The 23,253-nt window shown below is 40.9% G+C and overlaps 1 long non-coding RNA gene across 1 annotated transcript; it reads right to left on the bottom strand.

The window, feature by feature from the left end:
* Positions 1-413: 413 nt before the first annotated feature.
* LOC132682697 (uncharacterized) lies at positions 414-22,219 on the bottom strand. Its single transcript, XR_009611815.1, has 3 exons — positions 22,135-22,219; positions 18,585-18,802; positions 414-482 (listed from the first exon to the last, which is right to left on the bottom strand). It is a non-coding gene; the product is annotated as an uncharacterized LOC132682697 (long non-coding RNA).
* Between the last annotated feature and the right edge of the window lie 1,034 nt (positions 22,220-23,253).

Below are 23,253 nucleotides of genomic sequence, written 5' to 3'. Positions count from 1 at the left end.
AAGATCTGTTCTGTATAGTACCATATGGATTTCTTCCCCCCACCCCACACCCCCCACCCAGCTTGTTTTCGTCAAGAACAGAGGTGGATTTATGATGAAACTAATGAAGCTTAAACTTTGAGACTTTCCCAAAACCATGGGAAAGGTTTTGTAAAGGCCATGTCTTTACAGTCATGTTTTTGTAACATGACTCTAACTGCTCTGTTTCAACTAAAACTAGACCACTCTCTCTTTCCACTCTGCCAGCATCTCCATCATACTGTTCCTTGTAACAAGTGGCTGCAGATTAGGGTTCCAGCTAAAATAGTAATACATATTTACATGATTTGCTGACATAGGTGTGTATTTATTGATAGTTGTACCATTATAGGAATGGCTTCTAGAAAAATCCCATTTCAACTCAACCAACTTACTCAGAGCTGTGGCACGCAGTTATACAGGTTCCAGAGGTTGTATTATGAGTTGAGGGTATCTCATGGCACCTGGCACAAGAAATATATAGGTAGGTGGATCAGTGGGTTAAATGTCTGACTTTGGCTCAGGTCAATATCTTGTTGTTCACGGGCTCAAGCACCATATTGGTTCTGTGCTGACAGCTTGGAGCCTGGAGACTGCTTCAGACTCTGATTCTCCCTCTCTCTCTGCCCCTTCCCTGTCCTCTCTCTCTCTTTCTCTCTCTGTCTCTCTCAAAAATAAATAAACATTAAAAGAAATATGTAGGTAGTGGAGCAGAAACAAGGCTTAATATGTCTAGTACTATAAACTAGTCTATATAAAGAAAAATCGTCCATAGCTTACAGCTCATACAAGAAATATCACACATATTTTCTCAAATTTGATGTCCTTGTCAAGAACAGAGGTGGATTTATGATGAAAAATTTGATCCTAAAATTTGATGACCTTGCCAATAAAAGGTTGTAAAGTTGAGAAAAACTTTGCCAAACTATCAAAAATAAAAAATAAATAAATTTTGATTAACCATGCCAGATGAAAGACTACATTATTTTTCTATACTATCTATAAAAAGATATATAATAAAATTACTGTCATAAAAAGAAATGATCCAAGATTTTACTGTCAAAAATGTAAGGAAAAGTATGAAAGAGTATCTGGCAGTTAATTAATACAAATATTTAATTTTTCTAGATTTTGTCATCATTATAGTTGCACATTTTATTAGATTTACAAGTTGTTGTAATTTGTCTTCTCATTCTAAATATTTATTTTTGTTCCTAATTGGTGTTTGTGATTGTGTGTTCTTTTACATTGAAAGGGCCTCCAAACAGTAGGAGCCTCCGTATGTGTAGAGATTGAGAGCCGTGAAAAATTCTGGGTGTGATTAAGAGCCTCCAAATGGCCCCCGAACGGTCCCAGGCCCTTGGTATTTGTGTTCCTATGGAATTTCTTTCTCTTGAATGTGGCCTGGACTTGGTGACTAACTTTTAACAACCAGGATAGGACAAGAGTGATGGGATACCACTTCAGAAAGTATACGTTAAGAAGAAAAATGGATTACACTTTTCTGTGGGGTGTTTCTACCTCTTGGGAGGAAGCAGCTGACATGTGACCAGCCCTGTGGAGAGATGCACGATAGCCAAGAGCTGATGTCTCTGGCCAATAGACAGATTGGACGTGAGGCCTGCCAACAGCCATGTGGTATGCTTGGAATAGAATTCCTCTCCCTCTGGGAACCTGGAGGTGCCTCCTGACTAACACCTTTGTCATCCAGACCTTGTGAAAGACCTCAGCCACAGGCATCCAGCTGAGCCACACCCAGATTCCTGATGCCCAGAAATGGTGAGATAATAAAATGTTGTTTGGAGTAGCTAAGTTTTCAAGCAATTTGTTACGTACTAACAGATAGATGATTAATATATTGGGGAAAGATACAGATAATGTAATCAGCTTGTTAAATCCTTCTCAGATAGCATGGAAGGGATATTGTCTTGTTTGATGAAATATCCTTTCCTAATACTGCTGGGAATCCTTTTCCTTGTTTCTCTTTATGTTACGATACAGGGTTCATGAATCAGCATAGTATTCACATTTGCCCTTAGTGGTTGATGAACAGTTCATAATGTTAAAGAATTTGCGTTATTCTTAAGTCTATAAGTATGTGGGTTTAGGTGAAACATATATGAAATGTGATAAACTTGTTTTCACTAAAAACTAGACATATACTGAATGTTAGAATTAGGAATTTTTTACTTTTAAAAAAACATTTAAAAATATTTTGTTCTGTACTTAACGACGTTTTTTAGGTTTTTTTTTATTATTTTATTTATTTATTTATTTATTTATTTACTTATTTATTTAGAGAGACTGAGAGAGAGAGAGAGAGAGAGAGAGCTGGGGAGGGGCAGAGAGAGAAGGAAACAGAGGTTCTGATGCAGGATCTGTGCTGTCAGCAGGGCTGGATGCAGAGCTGGATGCAGGGCTCAGACTCATTCATGACCTGAGCCGAAGTCAGACAATTAACCGACTGAGCCACCCAGGCACCCCAATGTTTTCGATGACATTTTTATTTATTTATTTATTTATTTATTTTTTTTATTTATTTTTGGGACAGAGAGAGACAGAGCATGAACGGGGGAGGGGCAGAGAGAGAGGGAGACACAGAATCGGAAACAGGCTCCAGGCTCCGAGCCATCAGCCCAGAGCCCGACGCGGGGCTCGAACTCACAGACCGCGAGATCGTGACCTGGCTGAAGTCGGACGCTTAACCGACTGCGCCACCCAGGCGCCCCTCGATGACATTTTTAAAAGTTATTTAAGTAAATTTCATTGTAAAATCAATATTCATGAATTGTAATTCTATTTTGCTTGTTAAATTAGTATATACTTTTAATAAAATCTGTTTAAAATCATATGTATAATAATTTCATTTTTGAAGGTTTTACATTTATTTTACTTTAATTTTTTGATGAAATAATATTGAAATTTGTTTATTTGGAATACAATTACTTTTTATTTTGATCCTGTAGATGATTAAAACAAAATTATATCAAAATGTGATTATTTACATAAAGATTTTGCTGAAATGAAGAAAAATATAATAAATTTCATGGAATAAACATATCAAATGTTATGAATTGCATATAACTCTATTTTATCATTTACTTAAACATGGCTGGCCATGGGGCGCCTGGGTGGCTCAGTCGGTTGGGCGTCCGACTTCGGCTCAGGTCATGATCTCGCGGTCCATGAGTTCGAGCCCCGCGTCGGGCTCTGGGCTGACAGCTCAGAGCCTGGAGCCTGTTTCGGATTCTGTGTCTCCCTCTCTCTCTGACCCTCCCCTGCTCATGCTCTATCTCTCTCGGTCTCAAAAAAAAATAAATGTTAAAAAAAAAAAAAATTAAAAAAAAAAAAAAACATGGCTGGCCCATCAAGACAACACACAAAAACACACATTGATAGTTAAATTCAGAAATGTTTGAAACTAGGGGCGCCTGCGTAGCTCAGTGGGTTAAGCGTGTGACTTCGGCTCAGGCCATGATCTCACGGTTTGTGAGTTCGAGCCCTGCGTGGGGCTCTGTGCTGACAGCTCAGAGCCTGGAGCCTGTTTCACATTCTGTGTCTCCCTCTTTCTCTGCGGCCCCCCCCCCCCCCCCCCCGCTCATGCTCTGTCTCTCTCTGTCTCTTAATAATAAATAAACGTTAAAAAAAAATAAATGTTTGAAACTATCTGTCAAAAAAAGCCATAACTTTATGTATAATTTTCAAGTTTGTCATTATGATACACATTTCAGAGTAAGAGGATGGAATATATTTTACTTAATAGTTTGTTATTGTTATTGGTAATTTTAGAATGCTTAAGTATATAGCATGTGGACACCATTGGTATTCCTGCTCCGGGTCCTACAAGTATGAGGAATAGATGTGCGCTTTCTGACAACTCTCTATAAAATTTCAATATCATCCATACTCTCCATATATACTTCTTGCCCTTTCTAGTTTTACTTTTCTTTAAAGCCCTTATCGGTATTTTACATGCTATACATTTTGCTTTTTATTTATTGTTGCCTTTTTTTTCTTTACTAGAATCTAAGTAAGCTTAATAAGAGGAAGGATTTTTGTTATTCTTTTCACTGCTGTATTCTCAGCACATAAAACAATGTCTAGAGCGTAGTTAGTGGTCATGTATTAATTGATTCTTCAATCACAAAAATATATATTGAATATCCCTTATGCTCCCGCCACCGTTGAATTCTATTATTTGGTACCCGGAAAGTAAAGATAAAAAAGGACATAAGAAAGTCTACTGTTTTTAATTAGAGAAATGAAAGAATGAAGTTATCTCATCCCAAGGTTACATAGTTTTCTTGAATGGCAGTAGAGTATAAACCACCAACTACTCCCATTTCCCACTAGGGGATTCTGTTCAACCACTGGTTTCAACGTTTCAATTTAAAAATCATAACATTATTTCTTCGTCACTTGTTTGTTGTTGTTGTTGTTGTTTGTTTTGTTTTGGTAGCCTGTTTAAGAATACAAGAAGTGATTCATAAATTCTTTAATCCCTCCTGGCAGCAAGGTTGTTTCTGGGTCCACATAGTTAATTGGTTGCCTCATTCCAGAGTAAAGATGGATGTGAATCAGCCTTAAATGGTAAGTCCCACTGTTTTAAACTACAAAGGCTTTTATGTGACTAAATTCTTTTTCCCCTACGAAGGGAATTCACACACACACACTGCAGACATCAAAGGCTATTTGCAATTAAGCAAGATCTTATTGTGAGGCTACTCATGTACTTTTTGTCACACAAAATAAAAAACTGAGCTTGGTTCTGAAGCTCCATACAGTTTTGTCATCATCTCCCGTCTTAATAGTAGCACAAGCAGTGTTACTTTTATTTGTTTGTTTATTTATTTATTTAAAGTATATTTATTTTGTTTGAGAGAGAGAGAGAGAGCAAGTGAGAAAGCACAAGCGATGGAGGGGCAGAGACAGGAGACAGAATCTGAAGTGGGCTCCAGGCTCTGAGCTGTCAGCATAGAGTCCAACGTGGGATTTGAACCCAAGAACCATGAGATTATGACCTGAGCTGAAGTCTGACGCTTAACCAACTGAGCCACCCACGTGCCCCAACAAGTACTGTTACTTTTGAAAATGCAAGTTCCTCCAAAAGTTAAAAACAGAACTACTCTATGATCTAGAAAAGACACAGATTTGAAGGGGTACATACACCCTGATGTTCATAGCAGCATTATCAACAATAGCCAAACTATGGAGAGAGCCCACATGTCCACCGACTGATGAATGGATAAAGAAGATGTGGCATCTATACACAATGGAATATTGCTCAGCCATCAAAAAGAATGAAATCTTGCCATTTGCAAGGATGTAGGTGGAGCTACAGTGTATTATGCTGAGAAAAATATGCCAGTCAGAGAAAGACAAACTCCATGTGATATCTCTCATATGTGGAATTTAAGCAACAAAACAGATGAACATATGGAAGGAGGAGAGAGAGAGAGAGAGAAACAAACCATAAGAGATTCTTAGAGATAGAGAACAAACTGAGGGTTGATGGAGGAAGGTGGGTGGGGGATGGGGTAGATGGGGGATGGGTATTAGGAGGGCACTTGTTATGATGAGCATGGGTGTTATCTGTAAGTGATTAATCACTGTATTCTACTCCTGAAACCAACATTGCATTCTATGCTATCTAACTAGAATTTAATATTTTTTCTCAGCGATGTTATTTATTTTGGAGAGACAGAGATAGATAGAGCATGAGTGGGGGAGGGGCAGAGAAAAGGAGACACAGAATCTGAGGCAGGCTCCCGGCTCTGAGCTATCAGCACAGAGTCTGATGCGGGGCTCGAACTCATGGACCCGAGATCATGACCTGAACCAAAGTGGGACACTTAACTGACTGAGCCACCCAGGTGTCCCAACTAAGCACAATTTGAATAAAAAATTGAAAACAACAGCAACAACAAACAGACTTAGGATCCTGAGTTTTATTTCCTGCTCTGCCACTATTAGCTGTGTGACCTTGGGAAAGTTACTAGAGGTTATGTATGCAAAATGACTGACTCCATAATTGGTAGAGAACTTTTAAGAGCTTTCAAAATTGAAATATATATTTGTAAATTAATCTATTTATACTTTTACTGACTATGCCATATATTTAACATATTTATAATTCAATATACTTATAATTTATATTCAGTGTATTTATTTTACATATATATTTCCTAATTTATACAGAGAAAGGAAAGAAGGAAGATATAGGGAAAGCAAAGCCAGCTTAAAAACATGAGAATCGATCGTTTAATCCATATTGATTGATAGTAAATAAAATAGATGAGAGGAAAAAGCCAATCTAATTCTATATTTAATTGTCCATTCAGTTTAGTCAAATATCATTTGACCCCCACGTATGGACACATAGAAGACCATCTGCCACGAGGTCTGTTGAATTCCCTGATTGCCTGTAGCGTCGGGCAACAGCCTCTGCCTAAGGACAGAAATATGTGCAAAGAAGAGATTTGAGAGTCTGATAGTTAATCAAAGGCCCAGATGGATGGGCAAGGATGGATAGATTGCTTATCACAGCAAGAAATGGGAAATAAACAAAATACCTATTAAAAAGAATTGGTTAAATACAACGTAATAATGAGATATATCCATATAGGGTGATCATTAAGGATGATGTGATAGAAATAAATGTGTTTATATGGAAAGATGCTTATGATATATTGGATGAAAAATTAAAGTGAACGTGAGTGTAGCTGATGTGATTCTGTCTTCATAGTAGAAACATTACATGTGAATACAGGCAAATATATTTCCTTTCTCTCTTCTCTCTCTCCACTCCTCCTCTTTGCACATGTGCACACATGCGTGCACACACACATGCACATACACCTACAGAGATACACCAAAATCTTTACAACATTTATCTTTGGATGGTGGGATTATGGATGATTTTATTTTTTTTATTTTAAATAATGAATATTATTATCTGTACACCAATATTTAAGTAATAAACAAATAAGGAAAGAAGTCTTGCTCTGTCCTCAAGCACTGAAGTTTGAGAAATCTTTAGAATTTTCCAGGTCAAGACTTACATGCCTAATAGAGAAGAGCGGATTCATCCTTTCTTGCCAATAGGGTGTTGACCACTTAAAGATTCTCCTGGCAATCCAGTTACTGGGGAAGTTAAATACTAGCTATATAATAATTATTCCTTTGTTTGACATATTGTTGAATAATCCAAAACACTCGTTCGTGCCTTATTCCTTGATTCAGCCATCCAGTAAATATTAAATACCAAGCATGTATTTTAATATCATTTTAATTATTATTTTTATTAAGTACATAGTATACATTAATTATATATTATTTGATTATTATATTTGACTCTTATGTATTAAACATCAAGCATTTATTAAACACAGGTTTGGTTCAGTGCTAGGCAATAGGGTTATAAGGGGTGGGGAAAAAATAAAAGCTAGGCATTGCCTTTTCTTCCATGAGAAGCTAAGAAGATCATTCCCTATTTTGAAGAAGATTAAACCACAGCATAGAAAATTTAGGTGACCTGCTAAGTTGCTCAGCATTCAAAAGATCACAGATCTTTTGAATTTTATGACAGGGCATTTTCTTGTATGCCACGTTCAAATAAAACGAACACAACCAAGATAAAACCCAAATAGTCAATTTTCTCCTACTGTAAACTAGAACAAAATTAGGAAAGTAAGAAAAAGAGAAGTTCGCCATCCTTAGCTAACCACTGTTAACGAGGTGGCATGCCAAAAACTTCTCTATACTTCTATACGGACAGTGTGCTTTTGTAAAACACAAGCAATTAATTCAAACATGAATACATTAGCATAAGGTATACAATAAAATGCATACCAATTCACTTTGTTTCCATTAACATAAGGCTAAATCTTTTTCATAGATAACTTACTTAATTTTAAAAACTCAAGGAGTTATTAATAGTTCAGTAAGCAATGACACTCCTCATATATAAGGGGGTTTCATATATAAGCTATGAAATGTATCATTTCACTACTCATATTTTTACAATTAAGATGAAAGATAAATATTGTCCATTAGCAGTACAATATCTTCATCATAACTGGAATAATATTTGGCATCTAGGTTTCTCTCTACACTCTTCACATTGACAAGGTTATGAGATTTTGTAAGAAAGAAGGCATAATAGTTTAAAAAATTAAAACAGACTACAGTCTTCTCTCGTCTTCTTCCTGCCATCTGGTTTCCTCAGTGGTGTTGATAGACAAATGAGTTGGCTTCACGTCAGATAATAAAAGCCAAAGGTAGATGTATGATAATTTAAGAAAAGTGGCAAAAATATAACCCTGACTATATAGGACTATATAACGTGTGACTTGATTTTTAAATGCCATCAATATATAGTATGTTTTTTTTATGAGAGTTTTCTTAAAGAAAAGAGATTCACCATGACGTTCTAAGACATAGGGTAATTAGGACGCACACACACAGGGACGTTAGATTTCAGTGGAAGGTCACTTGAACCTTTAATATTAGGTACAACTGGCTCAACTGTCTCCTGTTCCCTGGGTTAGGGAGGTACAGGTAGAGAGTCCTCACTGCATCGCTGCTTTGGGCTCCAAAGGTGGAATTGATAGTCTCAGGGCTACTGCTGCCTCCCATGTCCTTGGATCTCATATACTCTCTCCGCCGCCTGTCCACATCCACTTGACTTCAAGCTCGATTCATTTTTTTTTAATCTCTAAAAGGAATTCATATGCATCAAACTATTCATAAGCGTAACAGACTTTCCTGGGGAAGAAGAGCATAGTTTAGAACACCAGAGTAGGGATTTGCTTTTCAGCAACAAAAACAGCTTTTCAAGGAGTAAGTAGGCATCATTCCTCCTTAGTGGCATTTTGCTGGCCACACCAAGTTGCAGCTTCTCTCCTGTCTTTCCTTCTTGGGTTTCTCAGATTTCTTTCTCAGTCCCTCCCTTCTGCATTGCTCTGGAGTTCAGATTCCATCTGTGATCACACAGAGCATCCCCATCCCAGTCCTGCAGACTTGGTATCTGACCAGACCCACATCACACTCTGTCTCCCATTTCACTCAGCCTTATCCAAGTATGTCCCAGATCAAGATAACTTCTCTCCCAAAAGATGTCCACTGTGCAAAAAAAATTTTAAAAAAGGCATTTTTCTTTCTGCACAAAGCTTTCTCTTTTTTTTAAATGTTTATTTTGTGGGAGAGAGCGTGTGAGCTGAAGAGGGACAGAGAGAGACGGCATCCCAAGCAGGCTCTGCACTGTGAGCGCAGAGCCTGACTCAGGGCTCCATCTAACGCAACATGAGATCGTGACCTCAGCTGAAATCAAGAGCCAGAAGCTTAACCAGCTGAGCTGCCCAGGAGCCCCAAGTTTTCTCCTTTTTTTATTCGAAGATGTACAATTCTCATATTTTAGCATTCCTGAAATCCAGATGACTATGTATATACGGTAATAGTGAACTATTTTGACAATCAAAGACTATGGGTCTGGAGCTAGAAGGTAGCGATAATGACTCAAATAACATTTTTCAAAAAGAAAAGTAAGTTTGCTTTTGCCTCTCTGCCTCAAATGGCCAATGAGCTTTGTAGCAAAGCCAGGCTGGTTTCTCTGTCTCGGGAGGATAGTTACTTCTTATTTCAGGGGGTAATTAATGGTAGTCTTATCAACTGCTGGATCTTCAGCTCTGACAGGTCTTATGTGGCCACACATAAGATGGGTATTATCTGTACCTACCTGCTCGACCACTGTGGCTTGGTGAGAATATGGGACCGTGTGGACTACGGTTCAGAATTCCAGCTGCCTGATAACACAGGTCCGACACACCTTAATGTGGCCATTTCAGAGAGAAAAGGGAATGAACTTCAGGACAGCGAAGCTTCTATTAAACAATCAGAAATTAATAGTGCAGAAACTCACTTTTAAAATGTCAAAATAGAATGTGCAATCCTTTTGGAGGTCATGGAGAGGACGTGACTTCTGTGTGACCCGCAGGCCGGATCCGGGCAGTCGGAGACTCCTGACCCCCTCCTCCGTCCTTGGAATGTACATTCCGCCCACTGTTTCCACGGTGGGAGCTGTTTCAAGGATACAGCCTTGAGAGAGCAATGTGGCACTGAGACTATCTGCAGGGGACACATGACTGAGTGCAGTTAATGCCTCTACATAAACTTTTTAAGATCCTGGAAGTGGGGACAGACATCTGCTCATCTTGCGGCCACTCAAGACAAGCCTCTCATCTAAGTTCCCTGACTTCTCAGACCTGCTGCCTACCAATCTGGAGTGGGGGGCCTCTTTCTCCTACCTCTCCCCGCCCTCTGTGGACAGGGGGCAGTTTGTAAACCAACAGATCCAAACATGCCCAGAGCTGCTGCAAAGAGATTCTGAGCCAGAAGTGGCTCCCAGGCGTTCGTGATACCGACTGTAACACAGAAAACTAGCAGCGACACGGCCATTGCAGGAAGGAGATGGAAAGGCAAGAGATGAATGTTGTAAGAAATGTTTATGAATGGTGAGAAGGAAATTTGCCATATTCTCTGAGCTAAGGCAGACCTGGTGTGGCACCATCGGTGCTCTCGCCACATCCCTCAGACAAGCTGGTTGCTCATACCAAAGTTCATCAGTGTCTGTATCTTTGTGCACGAGGGCTTATTTTCTCAAAACCACAGAAGACTGTTCTAGCCAGAGGCATAGGTAGCAAGCCAGAAATGTCAGAAAATTAGCAATTTCTAGGACCAGCACTCAACCAATGACTCTCTGTAGTGAACGTAATTCCAAGGTATGTGTTCTCCACTCCCCAATGTTTCTTCATGGAATTAAGCTCCAGATGCCCAAGTGATGGGTGGATGGCTCAATAGCCACTTCTTTCCTCTCTCACTTCCCCAAGTGCCTGCTAGGGCTCCCTGGAACCCCCAGATAACTACTTACACTGAATTCTTGCTTCACGTCTGCTTCTGAGGAACCAAACTATGGCACCCACAATCCGACTTGGAAATTTTGGGTCTCTGTACATATCATTAAGATTCTTTGTTGATGACCTTGACTACTAAAAGTGATTTGTCATTAGTCTTTGCAATTCCCATGTGCAGTACCAGAGAGTATGTTATGAAGAAGTGAAGTGGAAATTAGCTGATGATGTCATTTTTTGTCACATTATTTGTACTTGGCATTTGGGTTGGCCTATGAACATTGTTGAGAGACTTCAGTGTTTAAACATACTCATTTTTGGTTATTTCAGTGTCTGTGGATTTATAACTTTGGCAAGTGATTTGCGTTTATTTTTAATGGCAGATGTCCATCTGAAAGTTAAAATTTTAAAATGTTGACACATCCACATTGTGTAGAAAATGACCATTAACTTTTAACCAAGGTATGATCTCATATTATTACTTCTCCCTTTTAATGAAAAAAAAAAAAAAACAACCTACATTTTTATTATTTCCTTCAAGAACAAGTTATACATTTGGTTGAGATAACAAATAATATATAGAAATAAAATAATAGTGATTTTTTTTCAACTAAGAAGCTGTTAACTTTATGGTGCTCTTATAATCAACGATGTCTTAAAATTCAGGAAAATCGTGCATACATTGTATTAGCAATATGTGCTCATTATAAGATTTCCTGAAATAAAAACCCAAAAATATAAAGAAAAAAAACCATAATCTCAACACTCAAATATAAACATTTTTATATTTTCTTAAAAAATTAACTTTTTATATATTTTTAATTTTTATTTTTTTTAAAAAAAGTGTATTTATTTTGAGAGAGAGAGAGTGCGTGTGCACATGTGCAAGTGGGGTAGGGGCAGAGAAAGAGAGGGGGATAGAGAATCCCAAGCAGGTTCTGCAGTGTCAGCATGGAGCCAGAGGCAGGGCTTGATCTCACAAACCGTGAGTCAGACACTGAACCAACTGAGCCACCCAGGTACCCAACATTTTAAAGTATATCTCCAAACATCTCCTGCTCTGAGCTCATGCTCATATATATTGGCATAAACAAGATCACGTAAGACATATTGTTTCATTAAATACAGTTGTTACATGATAATGTTTCATGAATGTTTTTCCACTTATTCAAGATGCCAATATCTTCCTTGACAAGAACAGATGCTATGCAGAGGTTGAATCGATGAATCAGTGTATGATACTGATTGAGAGTACTTCCCTCTTTGAAGTAGAGTTCTTGGCCAATAGCATTTGAAGTGTCCATCATTGTATTAATTATTTTCAGTGGCTACCTTTTTGGAGAAGACTATCCAAGCATGTATATGCAAATAGTACCCAAAAATATCCAATTAACGCTCTAATGCATCATTACATTAGGTTACATGCAGGATTGTAGAGAGGGAAAACAACCCTGTCCTGACCTTTGGAGCAAGTAAGACAGGCTCAGGCAAGTCCCCCAAAGTGGAGGACCTAGAACAGGTAGGGAGCACGAAAAACCAAAACCAAAACCAAAACCAAAAGTGGAACCATTCTTCCTCTAACTTACTGTGCAATTCTGGGAAAAATTTTCAAGTTCTCTGTGCATCAGTTTCACCCACTGCAACTGGAGGCCACTGAATCTTCCTTGCGATCATTTTGCTAGCCAAGACTTTATAAATTAATCAGTCTTTGAGTTCTGGCACACTGTAGTAGAACTGCATGGTTTCTGTCTGACCAGCTTTCCTTCCCCTGTTAACACAATCCATGCCTTCTTTTGGGGGAACTGCACCTTCCCCATTGCCCACCAGGAAGCTTGTGTGGGGCTGACCCCACCTCTGGCTCCAGGGCTGGGCGAGTCCACCAAGATACCAAATCCCTTTAATGACAATGATTGGTTCAGGGGTTAACATATGACTCAAGTCAGCCAATGAGCAACCTGCTTGGGAGGGTCTCCACCTGGGTTGCAAATCTGGTAGAAGATAAGTCTGGAGTTACTGACTGGCGGTTCTTTACTGCTTGGGGGGAGCTTATAAAGTAAGCAATAGGAAAATACACAGGAAAGCAGATCCTCTCTGTACTTATTTCTGAAAGTTTTTCAACAGAAAGAGGGCTAGGGGCTCCAAGAGCAACAGTGACTCATGAACCACACTGGCAGTTATTCAAGGTGGTAAACAGACTTCAGGGAGGCAGGACCCCGGGCAGGAAGTTTCCAGCCTCAGTGATGATTCCCATGTTTCAAAGCTGCCATGGAAGCAGAGATCCACCACAGTGGCTTGGATAATGAGGATGTCAGAGCATTTGGGAACTGGCTCTTAGAAGTCCTACTCCTGCTGTCCAGACACCACATAAACCTCCTGGATTGTGGTGAGGGCTTGAGAGAGGGGGAAGGCTCTAAAATGTCTGCATTTATATTTCCTATCCATTTCAGTAAAGGCTTGATGTTGGACTTTAATTAGACTTTAAAAACTGTAAAAAAAAAAATACAGAAATGTGACATGTCTTGCACACCTGAATTATTGGGCTGAGAACTCTGCCAGCTGCAGAGCAAGCTCCTTTCTCCTTTCCTTACATAGCTGTGTTGACTCTGTAGTGCCTGACACACTGTCCTGCATGAAGGTGGCATCAGTGCAGGTGTGCGTGTTTAAAGGAAATGAGAAGAGGTTCGTGTTGTGAGGGGCAAACTGCTAAGGGAGTAGAGCGATGGTTGTGACAAAACCAGGGTTTCTGCTTGGTAGGGGGAGAGGTGATGCTTGGCTTGTTTTGTTTTTTTTTTTTAATTTTTTTTTTTAATGTTTATTTTTGAGACAGAGAGAGGCACAGAGAGAGAGGGAGAGAGAGGGAGAGAGAGGGAGAGAGAGGGAGAGGGAGACACAGAATCGGAAGCAAGCTCCAGGCTCTGAGCCATCAGCCCAGAGCCCGACGTGGGGCTCGAACTCGCGGACCGCGAGATCGTGACCTGAGCCGAAGTTGGACGCTTAACCGACTGAGCCACCCAGGCACCCCTTGGCTTGTTTCTTAAAGCATTTGTGGGACTCAGCTCAGGCAAGCACAGAGGAAAAAGACATTGCATGAGAAGAGTCACAACACTGACATGTCACAACACTCCGGAGAATGGAAAAGACCCCATAAGCCAGTGTAAGTAGAGCTTAGAAAGGAGTGGTGGGACATGGGTTGATTTTAAAGGGTCTTGAAAGTTGGGCTAGATTCTGAACTTTACTCAATAAGTTACTGGAGCCCATGGGAGTTTCATAAGGAGGGAGTCACATGAATAATCTTTGGTTTACAGTAACTCTGATCATATGGTCGAGGAAAATGGTTCTTAAAGAGTGATCCCAGACCAGTAGTGTTGGCATCACCTCTAGGAACTTGTCTGAAATGCAAATTCCTGGGCCACACCCAGAGCTACTAAATGAGAAACAGAGCAATCTGGGAGTTAATAAGCTCTTCAGGTGATGATGCACACCCAAGGAGTAGTGTGAAGGGGAACGTGCCTTTCCTATGAGTCACCTGATGAAACTTGAATTTATTGCCTTTAGATGTTTTAAGCCAAAGGTAATTCGCCCTACCGTATGTTAATAGGTTGCCCACCCCACAAGCAGAGAAAGTAGAATTTATAATTTGTGTAAGGAACATATTAAAATGCGGCATTTCTTTCTCCTTCTTTACTGAATTCCACATGAACTATACAAAACACACACCAACCTCAACTATTTTTCTACAGAAATAAAATAGGAGAAAGCAGCATAGGGCAAACATTTAGCCACAGGCTCCTCTTCTCCCCACATTCTCCTGATTTCTAACTGGCTCACAGGGTTTCACTATAATAGCCCTGCTCTAGAGGGAGGTGGATACCTTCATGTGAATGTGTCACATTCAGAGAGACATCAACTTTGGATTTCTCCAGGGCTGGTTTCAAAGCTATTTCTCAAAACCTTCTCAAAATGTTCTTGATTTAATGCCCAGGAAATATTGGCAAGGATAAGGGGCACATTCAGGAATGCTGGGACTGCCAGAAGGCAGGCAGGCTTAGCAGAAGACCCTTCTTTGAGTCTTGCCAAGCCTTCAACCTGCTCTTTGGTGCACCGTGCTGCTGCTATAGAGCCCAAAGTTCTCCTATACTGAGAAGCATCATGTGCTGGTAAGAGTCAACCAAGACTGTGGCCTCTGACCACTGGTTTTCCCACTCACTGGCTCATGCACATTTTGTTTCGTAGATGTCTTGGGAATGCAATCAGAAACTCCTGAATTTGGAGGGAACTCTCTAGGCCATGAAAGACTCTTCTTACTTTCTTTCCTGATAGATGCTCCTGTGGTCTCTTGAACATTTCCAGAGAGGAACCCACATTATTCTGAAGAGTATATAGCACCAGAGTATGAACATGTGCACATGCCCACATTCTATGCGTGGTGTTAGATTACCAAAGCAGGAATGCAAAGGAGTTCCCTGAGAACCAGTCTGGAGACACGGGATTGTCTATCTCACCTTATAAAAGGGATCAGAGGTAGCCTGAGTAGTGGGGGGGGGGGCATTTCCTTAGAGAGGATTGGAGGATTGGTGTTGTTATGCTGGGAGTCCCACATTCCTCTGTGACATAAAATGTTAGTTTCATTGTGGGTAAGGATTCTTGGTTGAGTCAATTATATTATGTGTCTAGATTAGGGTTTCTGCACCCCAGCACTAATGACATTTAGGGCTGGATAATTCTTTGTTGTTTGGGCCTGTGTGTGCATTGTAGGATGTCTTGCAGCATCCCTGGCCTCTACTCTAGATGTCAGTAGCATCCTACCCTCAACTGAGATAATAAAAAATGTCTGGACATTGCCAATGTGCCCTGGAAGACAAAATTGTCCCTGGTTGAGAACCACTGAACCAAACTCTATTGTCTCCAACAATGATTGTGTACATGTATGTGGGGTGTGTGTGTGTGTGTGTGTGTGTGTGTGTGTGTGTGTGTCTACCTGCTTACTGACCAGGAAAATGAGGACACTTATCTTTATTTCACGTGACTGAAAGACTTTGCAAAGCTGTTTGTTGAGTTGGAGTGTCAAAGATCACTTTGCTTTGTCTTCTGCAGCGGCCCCCTTGCCTCAAGCCCCACTCCCATGTGCTATTCTAGACTTAACTCAGACATTCAGAGCCACACTGTCGGAGGTCTGGGGAGCTTTGTGATCTATAGATTATACTGGTGGGAGTGGGGGAAGGAAGGAAACAGACTGTAGGGCCAGGCTTCCTGGTGGCAGGCAATGGTTTTCTCTGAGTGCTGAGTTTCACATGATAGAAGTTTTTAAGAGGCAACATTCTATAAGAACAAAGTTGAAGGTTGGCCTTCCATTCCAGAGCTAGGTATTATAAGTGGGGGCCTGGTGAAGGATTTCATTTTACTTGTTGCTGAATTATTTCTCCTTGAGTTATGGGGACTGTCAAATTCAATGTAAACAGTAAATGTTCTCCATACGTTAGTTCTTGTTAGTTACCCCATTTTCTTAGATCTACTACCCTTATATGTTCTGGGTGGTGGTGCTGTGGGGATAAGGAAGGAAGCAGGAAGGGCTGTGCTGGTGAACAAAGCCATCATCTCTCAACTTTGTACACTCCTTTCTTCCATGGCACTGTGGCTGAGAACTTATTTCTGCTTTGCCAGTGAGTTTCTTGTTAGCCTCTGACAATAGGGTCCTAGAGGGATTCAGAGAGACCTCAAGGCTGGAGGAAGGGCTTTATTCTTCCTGTTTGCTTCTTCTCTGTGTCATCTGGGCTGTGGTTCACCATCAGCAACAGTTGGCTTAAGGAGCAGCAGTTAGTCTCTATTTGCAATTCTTGCCTTTGTCCCTGAACCAATGCTATGGTGGAAACACTCCACCCCTACCAAAGAGATCAGTACCAGCTGGCTGCTGCTATCACCTTGGAGACCTGTGCTCTGATTCCGTAGGGGACCTCATCCAAGCTCCGAAGGCTTTGGTGCTGGCGACAGCACCCCCTTTTCAAGGCTCTGAGCCCCAACCTTCCAATAGCCCAGTTTCCTCCCTTTATCCCCCCCTTGTCTTAGGCATGGCAGCTGCTTCCTATGGTTATTATATCTGTATTACCTCAGTTTCCCTTTTTTGACTTTTTAGTCCTCTGTACACATTTAACCAACTCCTTATATTACATTCTCTTCATTAAAGTAACCAGTATGGTATCTGTTTTGCTGGCTGGACCTCAAAAGAACTAAGAGACTAGGGGTTTGTCTACATCATCTCTCTGATGAGACCTGCACAGTGACTGCAGTTCTGCCTCAAGCCATTCAGTGATTCTGAGTGTATCCAACAAGACCAGCAGGAGAGACAGCAGAGGACTTTGGAGATAGGCTGACCATGGCAGGAAGGAGCAGGGGGATGCCTTGGGGACAAGGAGATAAGCTGGGACACCCAGGAGAAAACCCCCCCTTCTATCCCAAATCTATGCGAGATTAGGCTAACTTCTTTGTTCTTCACAACAAACTAGAATCTAATCAGGTAGATTTTCACATGTAATAAGGAAAGAGAGTAGCTCATGAAACTTTTGTTCAGTATCACATACATGCATGTGTGTGTGTGGACTGGCATGTAATTTAAAATGATTTTCTTTTATTGATTGTGTGTCTGGAAAAAAATGAAAGAGCAGAGGGAGGTTGACATTTAGGATTCAGGTAAAGTCACATGAGACTTCTGTGCAAATGACTGTACCATTATTCATTCAGACTTAAAGGCTCTCTATACACTGAAAGGACTCTCGGTAGATCGTCCCAGGGCTCCCCTAACCTGGGAAATGGAGGGCCCAGGAAGGCCTGAGGATACATGGCCAGTCTGTGGTCCTTGGACCCTGCCTCCATTTCTTGAAGCTTCTGTACCAACCCTGGCTTTCCTCGTCTCTTGCCACGCTTGCTCTATTTTGGGGCCATCAGGCCATCCCACCCCTGTCCACTAAAATGAGTGCAGAGTCGGAACTTACCATAGTAACTGAAGCAAAATCATGTCTATAAAAACTTAGAGACATATCCTTTGAAATACTTTAGGCCCTGTGATAAGTACTGTTAGACTTCACCCAGTCTGGTGTTTTCTAGACTTTAGGGATGAGTGTTCTCTTTCTAAAACTTGTTCTATTCCTAATAGCTACACACACATATACACACCTTTTTGAACAATCCCAGGGGACAGGTATCTGAGGTTAGGATGCAGGTGACCTCTCAGACACCAGCACCAGCGGGTGGCACCCTGTCACCTCAGGAGTCTGGGTCTTGTCTAAAATGTCTATTCACAAACTGGCCATGTTTGGGCAGGAAACTGAAAGGGAGGTCTCTGAATAAAAGGGCCTAGACCACCCTAAAAATTGAGAATGGGCCTTTCTTCTAGAGTTTATTTTATTTTTTTAATGCTATTTATTCGAGAGAGAGAGAGAGAGAGAGAGTACATGCAAGTGGGGGAGGGGCAGAGAGAGGGAGGCACAGATTCATAAGTAGGCTCCAGGCTCTGAGCTGTCAGCAGAGTTTGATGCGGGGCTTGAACTCATGAACCACGAGATCATGACCTGACCTGAAGTCGGATGCTTAACCGAATGAGCCACCCAGGCGCCCCTAGAGTTTTTGAAAGGAATGCTATTACAAAAAGACTAGTGGCAAACTTACCTGTCTCTGAGGATCCACGTTCCTGTTGTTGTAGGATGTTTTTATCGAGACGCTCCTGCTCAGGCCACTGCCCTAACTTAGCAGCACCTGGCCCTGTGATTATACTGTGTGTTCCTTGGAGAGCTTCAGAACTTCCTTAGCACTCCATCACTCATGCTTCATTGTGGGGCTGAGCTGCACTGTGTTGCTGAGCTTGTAGAAGCTCTTTCATGCTAGGGCTAAGAAAGGAAATAGTTGCCTTAAGTGTAATTAATGAAGGGCTCAGGAGATTCCACTCACAAAAGAACACAGTGGGGAAAGATACTGTTTGGCCGTGATTTCACTTTGTTCTTCTAGACTCCCTAAATCTTCGGCCACTTTTAAAATTCCAATTCTGTGTTGAAACTTGGGTTAGATACATAGAGATTGCCTGATCTCACATTACAGGCAAGGAGAGAAGAAGGAAGGCGTTTAAATGACTTATCTGAGCTCATTTAAGTGGTTATCAGCAAAGCTATTGGACATAGCATTGATTTCCAATAGATAATTTGTCTTAGGAACATCAAATATAATCCATGGGTAAGCAGCACGCTGTATGGCAGGAGAACTGCAATTTCACAAGCACTGACTTGGCATTGAACACTTAATTTAAAAGTCTGCATCAACTGGAAAGCCCCTAATGGAATATCTGGCTCAGGCTTCAAATGGCTTTACCCCCACAATGCACTGCACTGATGAATAGGGACGTTGTTACCCAAACAGTTACAGACACACAGCGTTGTTTCCTTGCTTAGGTGGCAAATGAGCAGTTGTGGATACAGTTGTATTTGCATAAAAATGGTAATTTCAACAAGTGAAGATCACCTTAGGCCCATATAATATCTTAATAAATGGCGTGATCCCTCCACCCCGTTGGTATTCAACATACATGATTTCAAATGCTACGTGTGTTAATGCATTGTTCACTTGGAGAAATGGGATGCTAGACTTGGAAGTAGAGTGTTCCTCAAACTTTATGTGAGCTGGAGACCTTGTTAAAAATGCGGGTTTGGGGGCGCCTGGGTGGCTCAGTCGGTTAAGCGTCAGACTTCGGCTCAGGTCATATCTCATGGTTTGTGGGTTTGAGCCCTGAGTCAAGGCTCTGTGCCGAAAGCTTGGAGCTTGGAGTCTGCTTCTGATTCTGTGTCTCCCTCTCTCTCTGCCCCTCCCCTGCTCTCTCTCTCTCTCTCTCAAAAATAAATAAACATAGAAAAAAAATTCTTTTGAAAAAAATGTGGGTTTGGATCCAGTAGGTCCGAGTAGGACATGAGATTCTTTGTAACAAGTATCCAGCTGAGGGGGACAGTGCTGCTCTGTGGCCCACACCTTGAGTAACAAAGATGTCGAAGGCTCATCTACGAAGGTGAGTAGTGGAAAGATTATAGGGCCTAGAGACAAAACTGTAGGTCCCTTGTTTCTACCACTCACTAGATGAATAATTTTACAAAACCTTGATCCAGTTGAGCAGTAGTTTTCCAATGAACCAAACGAGATCCTACTGATGCTACTTGTTCCAAACAACTGGGAAAATCCATGGGCAAGTGGTTTTGAAAAGCCAGGCTGTGTAAATAGTTGCTGGCTGTGGATACCATCCGACCATGCACTCCCATCTGAACTCGTAAGGGAAAATATGGTTGGTAGAGAAAAGTTCCTCAGTAAAATTCAGAGACTGGGTTTCTCTCCATGTGCACTTTGTAATAGCTTGGTGGAGACGGCGTCCTGTGGGAAGCGGCTAGTGTGCCGACAAGTACAAGAACACCTTTAACTATCATGCGTCGCGTTTGGTCTTGTTGAGATTTAATTCAACTGGTGACATTCGTAGGCTGCACTATAAAAACAGCCTGGCAGTCAGTAATGGCCACGCACACTGTTTACTTTATTATGGACTCAGGACTCTGATGGGCTTTCCAGACGATGGTGGGTCTTGAAAAGCTGCCACTGTGGGCTGTGCAAACACACAGTGTGCCCAGGTGAACCTCTGTTTGGTTAATAGGAATCTCGCAGCTGAGCAAACCCAAGGGCTCTGTTTGTAAGGTCTTCCTTCCCTTCCATGGCAAACCAAGCAGGAAAGCGAATTCCTTTGGGCTACCCCAAAAGATGCCTCTCTCAGGTAAATAGCAGATTTGTGAAAAACTGTGTCCACTCCTGACCTATTTACATCACAGATGGCTTTCCTGGTGCATCGTCAGCTGCCCATGTATGATAATGTAAAGGATAGATTAATCTGTTAGATAGTGGTCTCATTTCGACCCCGTCTCCTTCCCCATCCACCTCCTAACCCTGACTAAACACTGGGATATCATCTAAATAGAGACAATAAGACCACATCAGTTTACAGTCCGTCCCATTTAAATGGAGTGGGAATGATTTCATAGTAATACCTTTCAACAGCCGATATAACTAACGGAAATGAGGCCATACTTTATTCTGAGTGTCCAGGTAACAAGTTTTTACTCACAAGAAAGTATCTCGGTGATGCAAGCTCATATTGAGTGTTTATTCTACGGAACCACCTTAAGACTAAAAGCAATAATAACAATCTCCTTAAATTAATAAAGAGAGATTACCTCTACCTCTAGCAAGTGCTTTACAAATATTTTCTCTTATAGGCTTATCAGGGAAGAGTGTATCCACAGAGTTTTTCAAACCCTAGCTCCTCCTCATTCTAGTTTGTGATCTTGGGTAATTAGCTTACTGTACTTCAGCCTCTTCATCTGTGAAATGGGGGTAACAGTAGCTCATAGAGTCATTATGAGGCTTAAATAAGATATTGTACATGGATGGTACTTAGCACAGGACTTGGTACGTAGTGAAGTTCAAAAATGCTGATAATTCTTACTGTAATTGTCTCCATGCTAGCCTGCTGACATCACAATATTACCTATAGCTTAGCAGTACATCTTTTCTGGGTCCAGGAGTCTATAGAAGCAATTTTTAGTGTCTTATAGGTGTCTGGATTCTGTCAATATTGGTGCTTAAAATCTTGAAAGCTACCATTAATTGGGCAACATGGCACCCGTTTATGAATTACCGGTATGAATTATCAGGGCAACCCTAAAATGTATTCTCTTCATACGCAGATGAGGAAACCAAGGTTTAGAGAAATACTCGGTTAGTTATAGAATTGGGAGTTGAACCTCTGGATGTCTAACCTTTGTGCCCCGTAGTCTGACGTGCTAATTATAACTAGCATGTGTACTAACGCCCAGGTGTCTCGTACCTGCTTAGACTCACTCATACCCAACAACTATACAGTGCTGGAGTATTTGGGGACTTTTTAAGGGAAGGACATTTTTCCTCTAAAAAACAGTAGAATTTGGAAAAAAATTAAAAAAAATAAAAAATAAACAGTAGAATTTAGATTGGTTACAACACCTGCCTATATGCAAAGAATCCCTTCTTTCTCAAGGGGATGTTTCTAATAGTCTCTCAGATATGCCTTGAATTGTAAGAAGAAAAGATTCACAAGCCGGTTTCATTTTGTCAGGGAAAATGTCTCTGTCTTCTTCAAACATTTACCTGTGAGTCTTACCTTCATCTGTCAGGGCAAGTACCCATAGTGTGATCTCAGAAGGCTCCCATGGCCCTCAGGTCAGATCACCTCAACCTGCTCATCAATGCCCAAGTTCCTTCAAGGTGGCGCAAACCCATTCTGTCATCATAAATTATGTTAACCCATGGAAAAGCAGCAAAATAGCATGTCATAGAGGCAGCATTTGTGAGATCAAACAAATCAGGCTTTTGAGTTCAGTAGACTTGAGTGTGCAATCTGGATAAGCATGGACAAATTTCTCTTACCTTCCCTAAGACTCTTTAAAATAAGTCTAATAATAATTATCTCACGTTAACCATTGCAAAGGTTGAATGAAATAACATTTCTAAAGCCCTTAACTCAGCACTTGGAGTATACTAAATGTGATAACAGTAGCTATTGTTATTTCTAGTTACTTTCCAGAGAGTAATTTGGAATGAAACAGAAGGACCCTAGATACCTGTGAATGTGTGGCATGCTTTTGGGTGGAAGAGATAGGAAGTGGACAGAAGGATCACAATAGGGAGAGGTAGGCTTCTGAAAATAGTTCACCTTCCTCCTAGGACTGCTCAGGTGTGCCTTGCTCTGTACGGTCCTCAAATTTGATTGAGGACATTCTTGGAGTGTGCAGACCTGATCCCCCTTAAGCCACATCTCTAAAAAATCCAGGAACATCAACCTGTTTAATGAACGGAAAGTTCATCTTGCTCAGCAGCTTCTGAATTGACATTTTTCAGAAGCATCGGAAATAAGAAAACTTATTTTTCACCTAGATGATTTTAAAAGTAAATAGAATAAATGGGCCCTAGAAAGATGGTAGGAATAGGCAAGAATTTCTTATAACTTGAAAGAGTGACTGTGTGCTTTTCTTCCCAGACTACTTAGTAAATGCCCACTAGATGAGCGATTAAACTGGCGGGTGACTCAAGGTTTTACTTAATAGTCAATGATGTAGGGTGCTGAATTTTGGGTTGTTTTCAGGCTTACTTTAGAGTTCCTTTCCCAGAATATATTTTTTCAAAACATGGTTAAAAAGCAATTACTCCCTGAAGAACAACACTCTAGATCATTCTTGGTTATTGACTTGGTTTTTTTGGGGGGGTGGGTGGGGGGATATCT

The sequence above is a fragment of the Panthera onca genome, chromosome C2 (genome assembly GCF_046562875.1).
Source record: "Panthera onca isolate mPanOnc1 chromosome C2, mPanOnc1 haplotype 2, whole genome shotgun sequence".
Taxonomy (NCBI): domain Eukaryota; kingdom Metazoa; phylum Chordata; class Mammalia; order Carnivora; family Felidae; genus Panthera; species Panthera onca.
The sequence above is the reverse complement of the archived record's forward strand: the minus strand, read 5'-3'. Positions and strand labels throughout refer to the sequence as shown.